At 39.0% G+C, this 15456-nt stretch overlaps 1 long non-coding RNA gene across 1 annotated transcript; it reads right to left on the reverse strand.

Moving 5' to 3' along the window:
* Positions 1 to 1856: 1856 nt before the first annotated feature.
* On the reverse strand, positions 1857 to 6089 carry LOC148013760 (uncharacterized). The gene is made up of 2 exons (XR_015688946.1): positions 5559 to 6089; positions 1857 to 5211 (listed from the first exon to the last, which is right to left on the reverse strand). It is a non-coding gene; the product is annotated as an uncharacterized LOC148013760 (long non-coding RNA).
* Positions 6090 to 15456: the final 9367 nt, after the last annotated feature.

Below are 15456 nucleotides of genomic sequence, written 5' to 3' on the forward strand. Positions count from 1 at the left end.
TATGCCTAACAATGTCAATTAAAGAGTATTTAAATTGTAGTGGTATTGACATTAGTGTGTCTGTCAAAATTTTAATGAAGAAATATCATTGCATGTATGGAGGTCTATATGTTGATTTCTCTCACGCATATGCCAAAAATTGTCATCTTTTTTTGCCTCATCTTGTGTTGTGGCAACAACATATTCCTCCACAAAAGTTGATTTGAATACACTAAAACTTACAGTAATAACAAATTTTATTGATATACACATCTCATAATCCACTACTTTAGCATTTCTTACCATGCATCCAAGTTACCCATTTTTTATTTTAGAGACTAAAGACTGTTTTATTAAGATTATATAGCATGCATTTATACAATCTTTAATAGGGATGAGAGACATACTAATGGAAAATCTGGATGGTTTGAAAAAAAAAATTATAGTTCATTTTAAAATTTTAAAATTCTTTGTGAGAGAGAGAGAGAAAGAGAGAGAGAGAGAGAGAAGAAAGGAAGGGTAGCGAGAGAAGAGAGGAGAAGGGTGTAGAGAGAGGGATGAAAGGTAGAGGAAGAGTAGAGAGAGAGAGAGATGAAATGTAGAGGAAGGGTAGAGAGAGATAGGGAAAGAGAGGGAGAGGGAGAGAGGAAAAGAGGAAAAATCGAAGAGAGGATAAGTAGAGAGAGAGAGAGAGGAGACATGGAAGATAGAGAAAGGGTAGAGAGAGAAGATAAGGAGAAGTGTAAAAAGAGAAGAGAGAAGAGGGGAAGAGCATGTAGAAAGATAAGAGCAAGGAGTAGGGAGAGGAGAGGGTAGTAGGTGTAGAGAGAGAGAGAGAGAGAGAGAGAGAGAGAGAGAGATGGAAGAGAGGAAGGATAAATAGAGAAGAGAGAGAGGGGGAGGGTGGCAGGAGAGGGAGAGAGTGAGAGAGTGGGCAAAGAGAGGGAGACAATCGGAGGGAGATAGATAGAGAGAGTGACACAAACACATAGGAAGAGATATATTGAAAGGGAGGATGAGAGATGTTAAATCAACATGGGCTTAGTATCACAAGCTCACGTATATAAACATGTGTACATGCGAACTCAAGAGTGCAATTTGTAAACTAATATATGTTTTCCATGTATTTTGTGGATTGTTTAATTATCATTGTTATGTATTTTCTTCTTTTAAGGGGTAAATTGTTTTTTTTAGGGTTTTAAGATTTATTTTCAATCAAACATTGGTCCTTGTTTGATAGGATAGTAATCATGGCTACCAAGGATTTGGCCCCAAAGCACCAAATCTCTTCTAAATATTTTTGCACCTATGTCTATGCAATATGTGTCAGACTTAGTCCCTACACATGTCAAAATTTGTGTCAAAACATCCTTCAATATTTAGCAACATAGGTATCGAAGAGTTTTCCAAAACATACCAATGCATATATTGGTGGACTAGCTTTGAAGCTTTTCTTGACACAAATTCCACTTGTGAGGGCTTTGAGGCAATTTCATGTGTATTTGCGACATGTTTTTCATCACTATAAATTTTGCATGTTTTAGTTCTTTCTCATTACACATAGTAATGCAACTTTATGATCCATGATCATACATATACTAGAAATTTTTTATTATATAGCTTAGTTGCTCTGCATGTGCTCTTCCAAACTAGAGGAAAATGTAGTAGATTGCACTTATGCAATATCCACTAGCACTACATGCTATATGTAAGAGGAAATGAGACTCTCTTTCTCTCTCTCTCTCTCTCATCCCCCTTGAAGATTTATGAAGCATGGAAGGAATGTGAATGATAGATCTCATAAAAGATAAAATAATAATGAAGACCATTAAATGGTAGAAGGCATCTTCACTTCTTTGTTCAACCCTCCACCTTGACATTGTGTATCCAACCTCCATCATAGCTTCCTTGAACATTCATGTATATTATTTAAAAACAAAAGTACATTCTGTATTTGACCTCCATCAGAGCCCCCTTGAACATTTGTGTTTATTGTTTAACAACAAAATACATACAACATTTACTATTTATTGCAATCTATGGTGATAATAAGGTTTCTTGAATATTTAAGTTTCTGGAGATCATACATTTTAAAGTCAAAATCTTAACTAGAATACATAATCTTTCATGAAGTTTTACATTGGTGTCCTCTAATATTCCACCTACATTAGTGAGCGACCACTTTATTGTACCATCTTTATGTAGTGATAGTGAGGTGGAATACAAATCTTCATCTTCAAAACATCCTCCTAGGAAACCTCTATCCTAGAATGATTTCAATACACTCCATGTGGTAAAAGGGCCTATCCTTGAAGACTCTGTGGCTTCCTATGACTAAGGTGGTTGAAACTTCTCATATTAACCTCAAACATTTTCTTTTGGATGGGACACATCCAAAAAAGGCAAAGAATTGTGAGATGTTTATAGGCACATAAATTTCTATAATAATGCAAGTAGGAGAATCTATAAGAAGTTATCACATCAAGATTAGCTTCAAGATTAATGGCAAACAACATACAAGATAGAACATACAACAATATGCCCCTATACCTTGCATAGCCTATATTGAATGTACCCTTGCGTGGATCTCTACATGTGTTGATAAGAAAAAGCTGGGCATAGATGTGGTTAAGCGCAGACTATTCCACATGTAGATATAGTATAATGTAGAAATAGAGTGGGCTAGGGTAGACCTAAGTTAGTCTAGGCTAGCTTATCCTACACCTACAACTAGACCACCATCTCACCTAGCCTGTGCTTACACTTGCATAGTTTATACCTAGGCCTAGCCTAGGTACTCATCCCCATAACATGAGCCCATGCTTCAACTTAGGCCACCTAGAAAGTGACCCTAGTCAGACTACAAAAAGGAGTATATGAAAATTGATGAACCATAAAGAAAAGCATGCATTGTGATTCACACACACACACACACATGTATGTATATTCACTATATATATATATTTGTGTGTGTGTGTGTGTGTGTGTGTGTGTCATGGCTCCCCTGCCTCTATGGTATTGGTGTGCTCTCATACCATTTCAATATATATACAATCAAATCACAAATATCCTCTAAACCACAAAAAGCCGCTAAAAAGTCCCCCCATTAACTATATGTCTTGAGCTAATTGCCTCTCTACTCCAAAATTGCCCACTATGAACTAAATCCTTAAATCAAAGTGTCAGTGAACTCCCTAGTTTTGTATTCCTCTTCTTAATATAGTGAAGTAGAAATATTTAAGATCTAGTGAATGGAAACAAACGTTAGCATGTAATAGAATCATAATGCCTTAAAATGTGTATAAAAACATAGATCATGATGTGCATAAATAATGACTATGAGTAGCATACTTTTACCTATTTTCTTTGATCCGTAGGGGAGGGCTAGTGCTCTAATACCGTGTTAGAGTTTAGGCTAGGTAGGTTTGGATGCCAAGGTTCCATTTAACATCCACAATGTCCTACCAGCATCCCTTAGGGGGGTATTAGTGGCATTTCCAATAGAACCCTGGCGCCCCTTCTTGCATTAGGTACATCACGGTTCCTAGTAGTGTTGGTGCAGTAAGAAAAGGTTAGAAAGAGAGGAGGGATTGGGGGTCCGACATTTATATATTGTCTGCGATTCCATACCATAACGTCAGAATTAGTGAGCTGTGATCCAAGATCTGTTCAATTGAACGCTAGCTGTGCTCATTAACCCACAATTTACAATTGCCGCAGGACGAGTATCCAATATGGCGAGTCGTGGAGGGAGGCGAACTGCTACGACCAACGACGCCGCGGTGCTGCCAGATGATGAACTGCTTGCGACGATCTTGAACCGAGCGACGTCGCTGTGTTCATCAGATGTGGTGAGGAGAATCGGCGCCTTCTCCAGCGAGGACGATGTGGTTATCAGTGTGCTGTGGATGAGCAGCTTGTAGCAGTCTTGGGTGAAGCACAACGCATTACGGCCGCATTCGGCAGCGTAAGCAAGGCGTTCAGGAGGACGAGCACGCTCTTGATGGCCGAGACGCTATACTTTAGCGGCAGCTATGAATTGACCATCCGACCGGCGAGGTTAATCGGAGATCCCACCAGCCTTTCAGGGCATCAGACTCGGCGACTGTATTAACACGGGTTGGAGGGTGCAGTCTGGAATCTTGCCCAGCTGCTGCTGCGGCACGAGTCCACTAGACTGCTCGTGGAAGGTTCAGGTGCTACGCTCTCAGGCGAGGTATTAATGCCGAAGTATGATGCGCTGCGTTCACGGAACCTGGAGGATCTGACCTTGGTCAATGCGAAGCTGGTCGACATATTTTGTGAGTCGAAAGCTCCTGCAGAGCAAGGCTTGATTGCGAGGGATTTGAAGCAGCTCAATTTGACAGACTGCGGGCTGTTCGGAGCCGGCTTCATCATCCAGGGAATGCCTAGCCTGGAGACATTGAAGGTGCGGTACCGAGTCCAGATGGAGGTGGGTAGCGAGGAATGTGCGCATTTCGTGATCGGCAATACACTACTACCAGAGGTTGTGAAGGTGCAAAACGTGCCAAGATTAAAGTGTATAAGCGTGCGTTACGTACTGCGGCTGGAGCTCCTCTCGGATTGTCCGCTTCTCCAAGAGCTGTCAGTGATGCCCCTAGGCATACCCATTATTGGCGCTGCCGCAACTCGATCAAATGGTGGCTCTGAGCTGTGCCGTACGGCCCTTCTCCCGGGGCTTGTCAACCTTACACTCCTCGACGAAGATCTTCAAGATAAACGACGCCTCTTCCCAGAATGTACCTTGCCCGCCTTTACCAACTGCCTCCTCGGCCTCACCTCCAACCTCAAGTCATTGCGCCTCCACATCCGCTGCTCCCATGCATCCGCCTCTATCCTTACCCACCTCTTCCAATGCCTCCGCGACAACGGCTTCCCCTGCATAAGCACTCTCTTCTTAGACGGGCACGTGCCACGACCTCGTCCACGGCCTGACAACCCTCCCCATGGGATGATGGGATCTCTTCTTCGCGAGCATGCCACTTACATGAATGGACGACGGCGTGCATTAAGACCCCTCTCAAGCATCATACTCCAGCTCCACCACGTGTCCGCTTCTGCCATTGATGCTGTAGCAAACCTTCTACAATTTCCCACCAACCAGCTCGTCCTGACAGTAGGGCCGCTCGCATGTTCCGCTACCCCATCCAACAGATGATGTTTGCATACATGGGTGACGCTTCGGCGGACTTTGCCATTGGGCTGCTCAAACTGCAAAACTCATATCCACAAGTACACTTTGCTTTTGATCAGTGAAGTGCAAAGAGGCCGATATACTGGACGGTTACTACTTGTCTGACGAAAATATTTGGCACAGGACATTGATCAACTAGCTGTTATGGCACTGGCTGCCATTATATCTTGTGGACAACGATGTTGGCGGACATCTGTTCAATTTTGCCAATGCCGTCTGGGAATTTATTTGTCAGGACCAATGAACATTGACCATCTTCCTCACATCTCCTGTTCATCCTTGTATGCATGTCTGTATTCGATTTATATCAGAGGCAAGTAAAAGCGAACCTGTCGTTCGGAGTAAAGGCTAGCACAATGCTTACCTTAATCATCAATCCGATCTTAAGCGCCCCGTTTCTAGGACCACCAGCCATTGGAATCCACCATGCGTTTTATGCCTATTCGTTTGTCGCTCTATCGCTGCCAGCTGGTTCGGCATTCCTTTTTGTGCCTATTCGGTACCTTCAAGAAGTAGACTACCCGTGTCGAAACTGTCTGGAATTGTACTATAAAATAATGGAATGTCATGTAAGCTTCACACGGTCCATATGGGTACCAGTCGACTGCCAAAAATATATATATATATGTCTCTCTCTCTCTCCTGGCGTCACTAGTTGTAAACGTCTTTGTGGATCGGTCATGATCTCTGATTTGTGAAGCTTTGACGCCGCCGAAGCTTTCTGCAAGTTGTTGCAGTCGCAAGATAATAGGATAGCAAAGCTGATCGGCAACCAGCTCGATCAAAAGGCATAAATATCTCTGTTGCAAAGCTTTTCGGATCTGCCTGCCCAAAGAAAGAGAGGCCCGTCCATGATATACGCCAGTGATAGAAGAAAGAGAGAGAAACGATCAACCTTAGTAATTGGACGACGTACGCGTCGGTTTTTCAGACTAAAATTAAGGAGAGAGAGACGCAACGGTTGGCGTCATCTAGGTCGCTTTTTAACTTTTCTTTTCAATGAATAGGAATCGCAAAGCGATGCATTTTTCCTCCTGGCTGTTGTCATTTGCAATGTTGTTTCTATGTGCTCTACAATTGTGTCCATAAGTTACTTGTATCTTACGCTTTATATTTTGCTCGAATTTAATGCTATGCTTCATGCATTTGAGATTGATGCTTTGGAAATGGTTAAATGGTCCATGAGAGAGCGCAGCAATCCAAGTTATCATTGCTTATGTCATTGACGCTTGTGTTATGGCTTATATCTATGCTACCTTAGAAGATTCCCTTATAACCTATCTAGGATATAGTCTTATTGGTTTGTCTTGTATAGGAACGAAGACTATAAAATACACTATATTAGGGAATTTGAAAATTCTCATATAGTGTGGGAATTCCCAATATAGTTAATATTTGACCACATGATCAAATTTTGTCCCTTTACTTGAAAGTATAGTCTACCCTAATTACTATATATATTGTCTTTCCAAGTCCCACTTTGAAGTATGGGTTCAGATTTAGCCACATGGTTAAATCTTTACCCCTTATTTGAAAGTGGGACTTAGAAGATTCCTAGTTGAGCCAACATTTTGTTTTAATTGGTCTTTCTCTTGAATCAAAGATTTTACATGGGTTTCAATTTATATGTTTAGTAACTTTATTAGAATAGGTGCTTTCAACTTTGAGATACCAGAAAAAGGAAAAGACTTATACAAAAGAAATACACAACATGTATAGTCTTAAGCGCTTAGAGCTCCTCCCTCCACCCAATTATCAAATTCTCACATGCAAGAACAAGGTATCTCATATCCCAAAGTCTTGTAGGCATAGTGACCAAATCTATTATTCATTTATATTGATGAGATAAAAGATAGATTGGTTGCAACCCATCTCGATGCTTTACAACTAAGTATAGTTAATAGGTATTACATGATTCCACAAAGTGTGCAATATCCTTATACATTCCTTGCCACCAATATCTTTCCTCGATCTTTTGAAATGTAGCCCAAACATCTCTATGGATAGCCCATAGACTCTTATCAAACTCTTGCATTACTTGCAAGTAGCTTTATCACCAATTACTCATAGTGGAGTCTCTTTCTTGTTCTTTATATACTTCCAAAGATATTCATCTTTTTCAGGAAGAATCCATGTGCCTTACTTTTAAGCCATTTGTACTCCTCTTTTCACCATTCATCTTTCTTGGACAGCTTGCTACCCTATTTTTATCCATTCACATGCATATAAGTCATCCAAAAATACCTCCATGGCTGAAACATAACACCTAGAGTGTTTTCTTCTTGGTGTCTGCTTTGTCAAACCACTCAACTACAATCATAACCTCTCAAACAGAAAGAAAATAGAAGCCAAACAAATCCATTTGAACCAAACATACATATAACAGACCCAATCAAATTATCATAACTCAACTAAAAACTATCAGGAGCTTCTCAAATATATTCAATCCATTCCAATATACTTCAAAATACTTACAAAATATCCAAAAATCAATGAATCCACTACAAAATCAAATAAAAACCAGCTTAAAATCCAATTAAAAATAGCTAAAAATATAGGCATTTCAGCACTCAAACATGTCTCCACACTTAGCTAAGGGAGCCCCCTTGCCACCTTGAAAAATAATAATAAAATCTCTAAAATAACCATCATTAATCACTAACTCTAGTTCAAATCCCCAACCAATAACTTGCATCTAGCAGACAAATCTAATGCAAGAAAAGCACCTTTTAGTCATGAATTTTTCCTAAAAAGATAAAATCATGACAAACTTGTAAAGGATATAATAGCTTTCTTTTGTCCATTGCAATTTGTCAAAGGAGACAATCAACAAGGAATCACCATCTCGATTAGCTTCATTAAGTCAACAACCCCTTCATACATAACTCACATACCACATAAACACTAAACATACAACAATCACCTAAATGGCACCTCCAAAAACATAATATATCATTATAGCTCAACAAAAATACGTCAAGGATTAATGGAGTGTATCACACTTAAAAGCTTGATATTTTCTATATATGACTATGGAAAAAGATTCATCCATAAATGTATTGGGAGGATTTTGAAAGAGCTGCAAACAACACATTCTCTCCATAAGTACAATATATATGCTCAGGAGACAAAGAGCATGGAAATACAATATGTCCAACTGATGGGGATTAATATCCATATTAGCATTAAGGAACAATTTAGGAATTGGTTTTCGATTATTGTGAGAATGATGATGCATGTACTAAGTACCAAGTAAAACGAGTAGTCGATCTAGCTGAAGGATCAATAAATTGATCATATATTTGGGGGAACTGCCAAAAACTCTGATAAGCTTAGATAGGAGTCTTCCATTCCTCTAGAATGATAGGCCAATTAATTTGGGGATCCATCAATGAATCTTTTAGACTCCATCCTCTGCATCAAGATATTTGCAAATTAAAACCTAAGTGGCTACTAACCAACTGAGGTGGATCAAGAATGAAAGATGTGAAAGAAGGAAGAGAACAAGTATTAAAGGATGAAGTGATGGATATGAAAAATCAAAAAAAAGAAGAAAGGCATAAAGATGGAGATTTAGGAAATTTAACAAAATTTGATAAGAAAGGATAGGAAGTATGCTAGAAAAGGGAAAATGAGTGTAGTAGATAATAGAGGACAAGAAGAATGAGAAGAATGTAAAAAAACATGATAGATAATTAATGAGAAATGAGTAAAAATATAAATTTGTGGATTCAATGGAGGTTGAAAAAGAAAGAGGAGGAATAATATATAGAGTCGATTAAAGTATGGACCAATAAAAATCAAAACTATGGGCCATCTATTGATAATAAATAAGTGACGGTACTAATGGACCTAAAATAGATCAATGATTATAAGCTTCAAAGAAGAATGTAAAAAAGGAGATTGTGTAGAACTATGGGCTGAAAGATCCTCCCCCATTTGGTAATCATTTTGTATACATGCAAAGGCTTTTAATTGTCTAGGATTCAAGACAACAAAATGTATCATTGGATGCCAAGAAACTTTGGGGTAGTCAATCACTCTAGATGAATAATCTTAGAAAATCTCATCTATCCATATCTCCAGATGTTGAACATAAAGGACAACTTTCAAAATAAATTTCCCTATATACGAAGACAAATTCTCATTCTTCCAAATCACAAGATTGCCTCAAACATACATGTAAGCCATCACCATGGTGTTAGTTATAACATAGGCTTCAAATACCATCCTGACCACTTCCACAAGGAGTTGAGGACCATGTACTTATGATCCATCCTAGAAAATACAAATCCATAGTAGAAAACTTCATATCAAAGGCTGAAATTTGTTATTGATAATGTAGAAAAAATGAGTGATCTGGTAGGATATATTCCAAAAATTTCTTAAAATAGGTCCACAAAAGGTCCATTCTAGGTTGTAACCTCTTCACCTTAGCTTGAAATATTGGACATAGCATCACACTACATTGAAGAGCAGCCAAGTTTGTATCTCTCAAAGAAACCACTAGGGGTATACTAGGACTTGATAGAATAGAGCATAATTGATCCAACTGTTCTTTCAACTCCTTGATCTGAGTATTTGGACTATCAATTGTTATGTTTGTTGATTGTGACTCTAGTGTCTCTGCTACAATTAAAGCTTGAAACTCGTGGTTTTCATTAGAAACACAATCTTCATCCTTAGTACTAGTACCTATCTAAGTTTTTTCTTCTATTACTTGGGCTTGCAAAGAGGATAACACCAATTTTTAGGCTTCTAGCAATTTAGTTTGTTGCTCCATTTGTTTAAATAGATCAAATATGGTTTCTTTAATAGAGGTAAGCTTTGTAGTGGCCTTCTATAACTCCTCCTTAGATTAATACATCTCCTCATAAAAAGAAGAATCTAATTACTAAATACAAGTAGTTAATTGATATCTCTATGGAGCTTCGAATACCCTTACATAAGAAAGAAATGGTATCTCCCACTACCAGGTGATGTAGAGAAGGAACTAATATTTCTATAGTACTATCTCTATGTGTCCTAAAAAAACAAGAGGGAGATAAAGCTCAAGTACAAGAAGCAAATCTTACTTAATGAGTTGCTCATGAGTACAATTGGTACACTCTCTTTACATTTGAGAGTGACCTCCAAGCTAGTTATATAGCCTCACTGTGGGCTAGGGTGAAGGTTTTCCTTTCCCTTTAACTCATTCACACCTTACCTTCCCTCACCCTTGCTTCATCAAAGTTCCTATGCTAGACTTCTAAAACACTCCCTCAATGCCAAGGTGACTTTGGATTACATAGCATGGAAATGGTTCCCTCCCACCCCTCAATGAAAATGGTACAATAGGGACTCTAAAACTTGGTCATTAGGTGCTGTGGAGATATAGTTGGATTCCAATTCTTTGGGAACTTCACGAGAGTTGGGGCATTTACTAGTGATATGTCATGTTTGTTTATATTTATTGCACTTCATCTTGTTGGGAGATTTTTTCCAGAAGTTGCTTAAATATGTCCTTTTTTATTACAAAAGGAACATTTAGTAGTCACAACATAGACTAAGACTTGGTTTTGTGAGGTAGATGTTGGGTTTGTGATGTGTTTTCTTTGATTTCTTTTCATCTCATCCAAACAATACTGAATGAGAGCTTCAAGCATATGATTTGGTACAATTGTTAGGGTAGTGACAAGAGTTGAAAAGATCTTTCCTACGGCTTTCAAAAGTATTCCGATGGCATCGTTTTTAGAATCGGAGCTTAAACTGAAGCTAATTGAGCCATCAAACCCTTGATGTGAGAATTGAACTTTTCCAAGTATTCTCCTTGCTTGTATTCCAAGATAAAGAACTTTATTTTGAGAGATTTTGGAATTCTTCCCTCTTGCACCATACAATTTCTCAAGCCCATCCCATTTCTCTTTTGCAATTGCAAGCTGGTCAATATGGTGATTTAAGGATCCATCTAGGTGAAACATTATTATTGATTGGGCTCTTCCTTAATCTTCAACATCTACGGTAATGGATCAATGGACTTTGTCCCTTTGATGAATGGATAGTAACCTCACTCCATCATTTTATATTTTAAGACTTGCCATGGGTGGAAGTCTCGTCCATCAAACTTACAAATTTAAGACTTCACATTAACATAGGCCATGATAGGAAGGTCTTATCAAGTACACAATGGAAATGTCTATTCCTTTACAAGGATGGCACTACAAGTGGAAGCAATAATAGATTAGAGGAAGAGAAGAAAATGCTTTATGTGTTTATACTTGACACATCGCCTTACAAGGGTCAAGAAGCTTAAGGTAAAAAATAATTTCCTTAAGACTAAGATCTAGCATAGAACATCCACATACTAATTGAAAACAAGATCATGATTGAGAAATATAGCATGTGTGCTTACAAGCACTCATCTCATACTATATGCTAGCTATTTGATGAACTTAATAATATCCACCAAGTGTGTTCAATCCTAAGATGGAGCTTCTAGATCTGCTATGAGTTAAGAAGTTGAACTAATGATTGGATTTCGGAAAATTCTAAAGCTTGCAATGAAGCTTTCATAGCTCGCAAGACCCATAGTTAGGGTTTGGCTCAGTGTGAGCAATAGGGATGGAATTTCCAAATACCCTCTGAGGTGAAGACATCCCACTTGGGGAGGCTATAAATACCTTATGGTGGCTTGGATGATTGTGCGCCCGTGTAGCCCACTGAACCTCACTAATCTCCATGCTATTAAAACTATGCCTTTTGCATTTATTACAATGTTGACCTCTATTGTGGAAGATGTCAAGCTTTATCATGATGTGCTACCGCACCCTAAGTAGGAGAAAATATATTCAAAAGAAAGTAAGTAGAAATATTGCCTCTTTTTCTCTCCCCAGTCCCTCCACTCATTGGTGGTCAAGGTTGGCTATGGTGGAGAAGAAGGTAAACTGGGAAGAATGAGGTCCTCTTGTATAGTTAGGTCAAGATGGAGTTGAATGGAGCTTGTTGGCTCAGAGATGGCTCTGATACCATATTGAAAAAGCAATGTTAGAGATAAAGGATGTGTGCACGAGAGGGAGAGAAAGCTCAATTACAAAAAGAAAATCTTGCTTAATGACTTACTCACAAGTACAAATAGTATAGTGTCTCTATCTTTGAGAGTGACCTCCACATTGTTTATAGCCTCACTATGGGTTAGGATTAGGGTTTCCCCTGCCCTTTAGCTCATTCACATCTTATCTTTTCTCATGCACCCTTGCTTACTGGAAATTCCTATTCTACACTTCTAAGAGTCGGGATTGGCATTCAAGAAACATTGAGAGCTGGATTTTAGGACCCAATTTGGACCCGTTCTTGAAGCGTTGCAGCTCGTTTAGGAGCCGAAAAGTGCCTGAGAGATGTTAAAGAGCCAATTTTCATGAAAAATCAAACGGTGGTTGGCAGATGGCCAAGCTAGAATTTTCCTAGATGCATTCTGACATTAGGGATCCAACACAAGTCTTGGTTCGTCAATCGGAGGTTGTTTAGCCCTCCATTTAATCCTCGCAAGGTTTGGCATTATAAAGCAGCTACCAGATCGAGAAGCTGTAAAGTGCGTGGCAGAGGCCAGGTTGATGGAGTTCGATGCCACGAAGCTGTATGTCCAATCGGATTGCGAATCGGAGTTCGTTTTGGGCCTTCAAAATTGAAAAATCCACTTATGGGACAGTGCGAACACAAAAAGATGAACCAGTTATTTTAATGGTTTAAACCTTAGGCTTAATAAAATTCTTGAAACTAATGCAAAAATTTTCGAACAGAGGAAAGCGTCAATGCGCCTTCTCATTTTTGCTCGTTGCCTCTCCGATTCAAACCCGTTTGGAGAGAGAGAGGGAGATTCTCAATCAGGGCACAAAGAGGAACAAGATGGCTGCAAGCTTGCCTGTTTTAATGGAGGATTTAAAAATCTCAATTTTTATTCTTTCTCTCTCCTCCCTCTCTCTTCTGCAAGGGGTAGTTCGTGCATGTGAAGAAGAATGAAGCCCAGTTGGTGAATGCTCGTCTGGCATGGTACCAGATTGCTTCCAAACTGAAGGTGGGCTGAAGATAGCAGTGTGCAGGAGGGCTCAGCATCAAAGGGCCCTTGATTGGCAAACCCATAACAAGTTTCAAAACCCAAAATAATGAAAAAAACACGGTAATGACATTTTTATAAAGAAAATGGCTCTCTTTTCACATTTGATGAGGTTAGCAATGTTCATATGGACTGAAAATTGATAGAAATATTATTTGTTATTGGTTTTAGTCTTTCATAATAAAAAAATTAGAAAATATACACTTAAAGTGTGGAAAATAAATGGGAAAAACCCAAAAAGCATGGTTTTTAGAGTAAAAATAGGGTTTTTGGGCTTAAAATCGGAAAAGCATGAAACAAAACACCAATAAAATCTACATGGTTGTTGCTTAAGGACTCAAGAGCCACATCTTTGAAATAATTCTAATTTTCTTCCATTTTTATTGATAATAAATAAGGAAAAATGGAGAAAATGCTCTTTAAAAGGGAAAAAAATAGGGAACGGACGAGGAAGATTATGGAAAATTATGGATGTGTCTATGAGTGTATAATGAGGACAAAGCATGACGTATTGTCTCAGGTTATCCCCATTTATATGTTTTTGTGAGTATGTATTGCTTATTTCATGAGAAATACACATAAGTTCACACCTTTACCTATTCAACGAGGCAAAACCTTAAACGGTAGGGGAGGAGGGAAGTTTGAGCGTTGAAATATGTTATAAAATCTGATGTATTTGCTACATTATTCATATAGGATGATGTTAAGTTAAAAAAAGGAAAGTACAGCACGAGTGTAAGGCTCGGTGTCTTCTCTCATCTAAGCAATTATGCGTTAGTGTATGGAAGCATGAAAAGAATGGATTTGCATAATCCACAAGGCTGTTTATCAATTGTTTGAGCACTTAATCATATACACATTTGCATCAAGCATCGTTAAATGGTATCAATTACAAGCTCCTGGATGCATGGCACTTGGTTTTTCTAGGACTTGACCCACGTAGAGAGAGTGAGCAACCTGGCTGTAGGTCTAGACGGTGGGTAAAAGGGGAAGGATAAGCGAGGATAAGTGCATTCCTGGAACGTTAAATATATCGGCACTAAGAGGGGAGTTTGTTTTGAATGTGTCTATATGTGGAAGCAGTGCATTGAGGGGCCAATCCCCAAGATGTAGGATAGCTGCAGTAGGGCCACCGTAATCAGCCAGTGCGGTGCCCTTGTGTCTGTGATATGTGGCATTTAATGCCGATATACATATAATCTCGCTCTGAGGAGACGGGGAAAGGGAACATCCATTGGATTACAGACTATAAATGCGTAGTGATTAGTGTTTAGGATAGTGTATCCCTCGACAGATGCTCCTGGCCCGTGAGGCCGTGTGGTGTGGTGGGGTTGTCTGTTGAGGGCATGAGGTCTGGCTAGTACCTTAGCCAGTGCCGGCCCATTTTAGGTCCCATCAAACATTAATCATAGCAGTTTTAGTCATGAGCTTTAAACACTTTCTTTGAATCACCAAGAGGAGGAGAATCATTATCTTCAACAGTGGGTTCAGGATCATCTAAGGGAGGAGTAACCATTGGAAGGTTTTTTGAAAGTGATGGAACTTCTTTGGGAGGGGCAGAGTTTGTCACAAAAGCATACAAATAGGACCCATAGGTGACATTAATCACACTACACCTAGTGACCTTGATAAAATATTGATCCATTTTTATACAAAGATACTAACTTCCACCATGAATGATCACTCCTTTCAGCATCGTTGTGGAGGTAGTAAACAACTCCTTGGACAAGTAAGAGTCTTGGTAGATATGAACCTATCCTAAAGAAATCAATACCAGAGCTTCCAAACTCAATCAGATATCATTGCTACTGTGACACTTGAGGTGGTAAGAACTTTCTTAGAATCGAGGATGGTAAGAGTTTTTTTTTGTAATACCTTGATGATATCCTCATTAGATAAGATTTGATGTGTTGCTCAAAAAAACCCTCCATGTTAAGGAAAAGACAAAGCCTTCTCCAAGACTCTAGGTATGATCATAACATTGGTATCTCGAATAAAACTAGTTTGCTTGCTATAAGAGGATAAGAACTCATCACACAGAGCATGATCATTTGGAATCAATGGTAGTGAATGAGCTACAAAGTTGGAAAGGTTGACCTTAATAATAAGGTCTGATTTCAACAGTGGAGAATAACCTCTACAGAGAAAAGAAACATATTGAGGAGGTTGAGGT

This window comes from Lygodium microphyllum, chromosome 26 (genome assembly GCF_053477565.2).
Source record: "Lygodium microphyllum isolate KBCC chromosome 26, Lygodium_microphyllum_v1.1.10, whole genome shotgun sequence".
NCBI classification, from domain to species: Eukaryota; Viridiplantae; Streptophyta; class Polypodiopsida; order Schizaeales; family Lygodiaceae; genus Lygodium; species Lygodium microphyllum.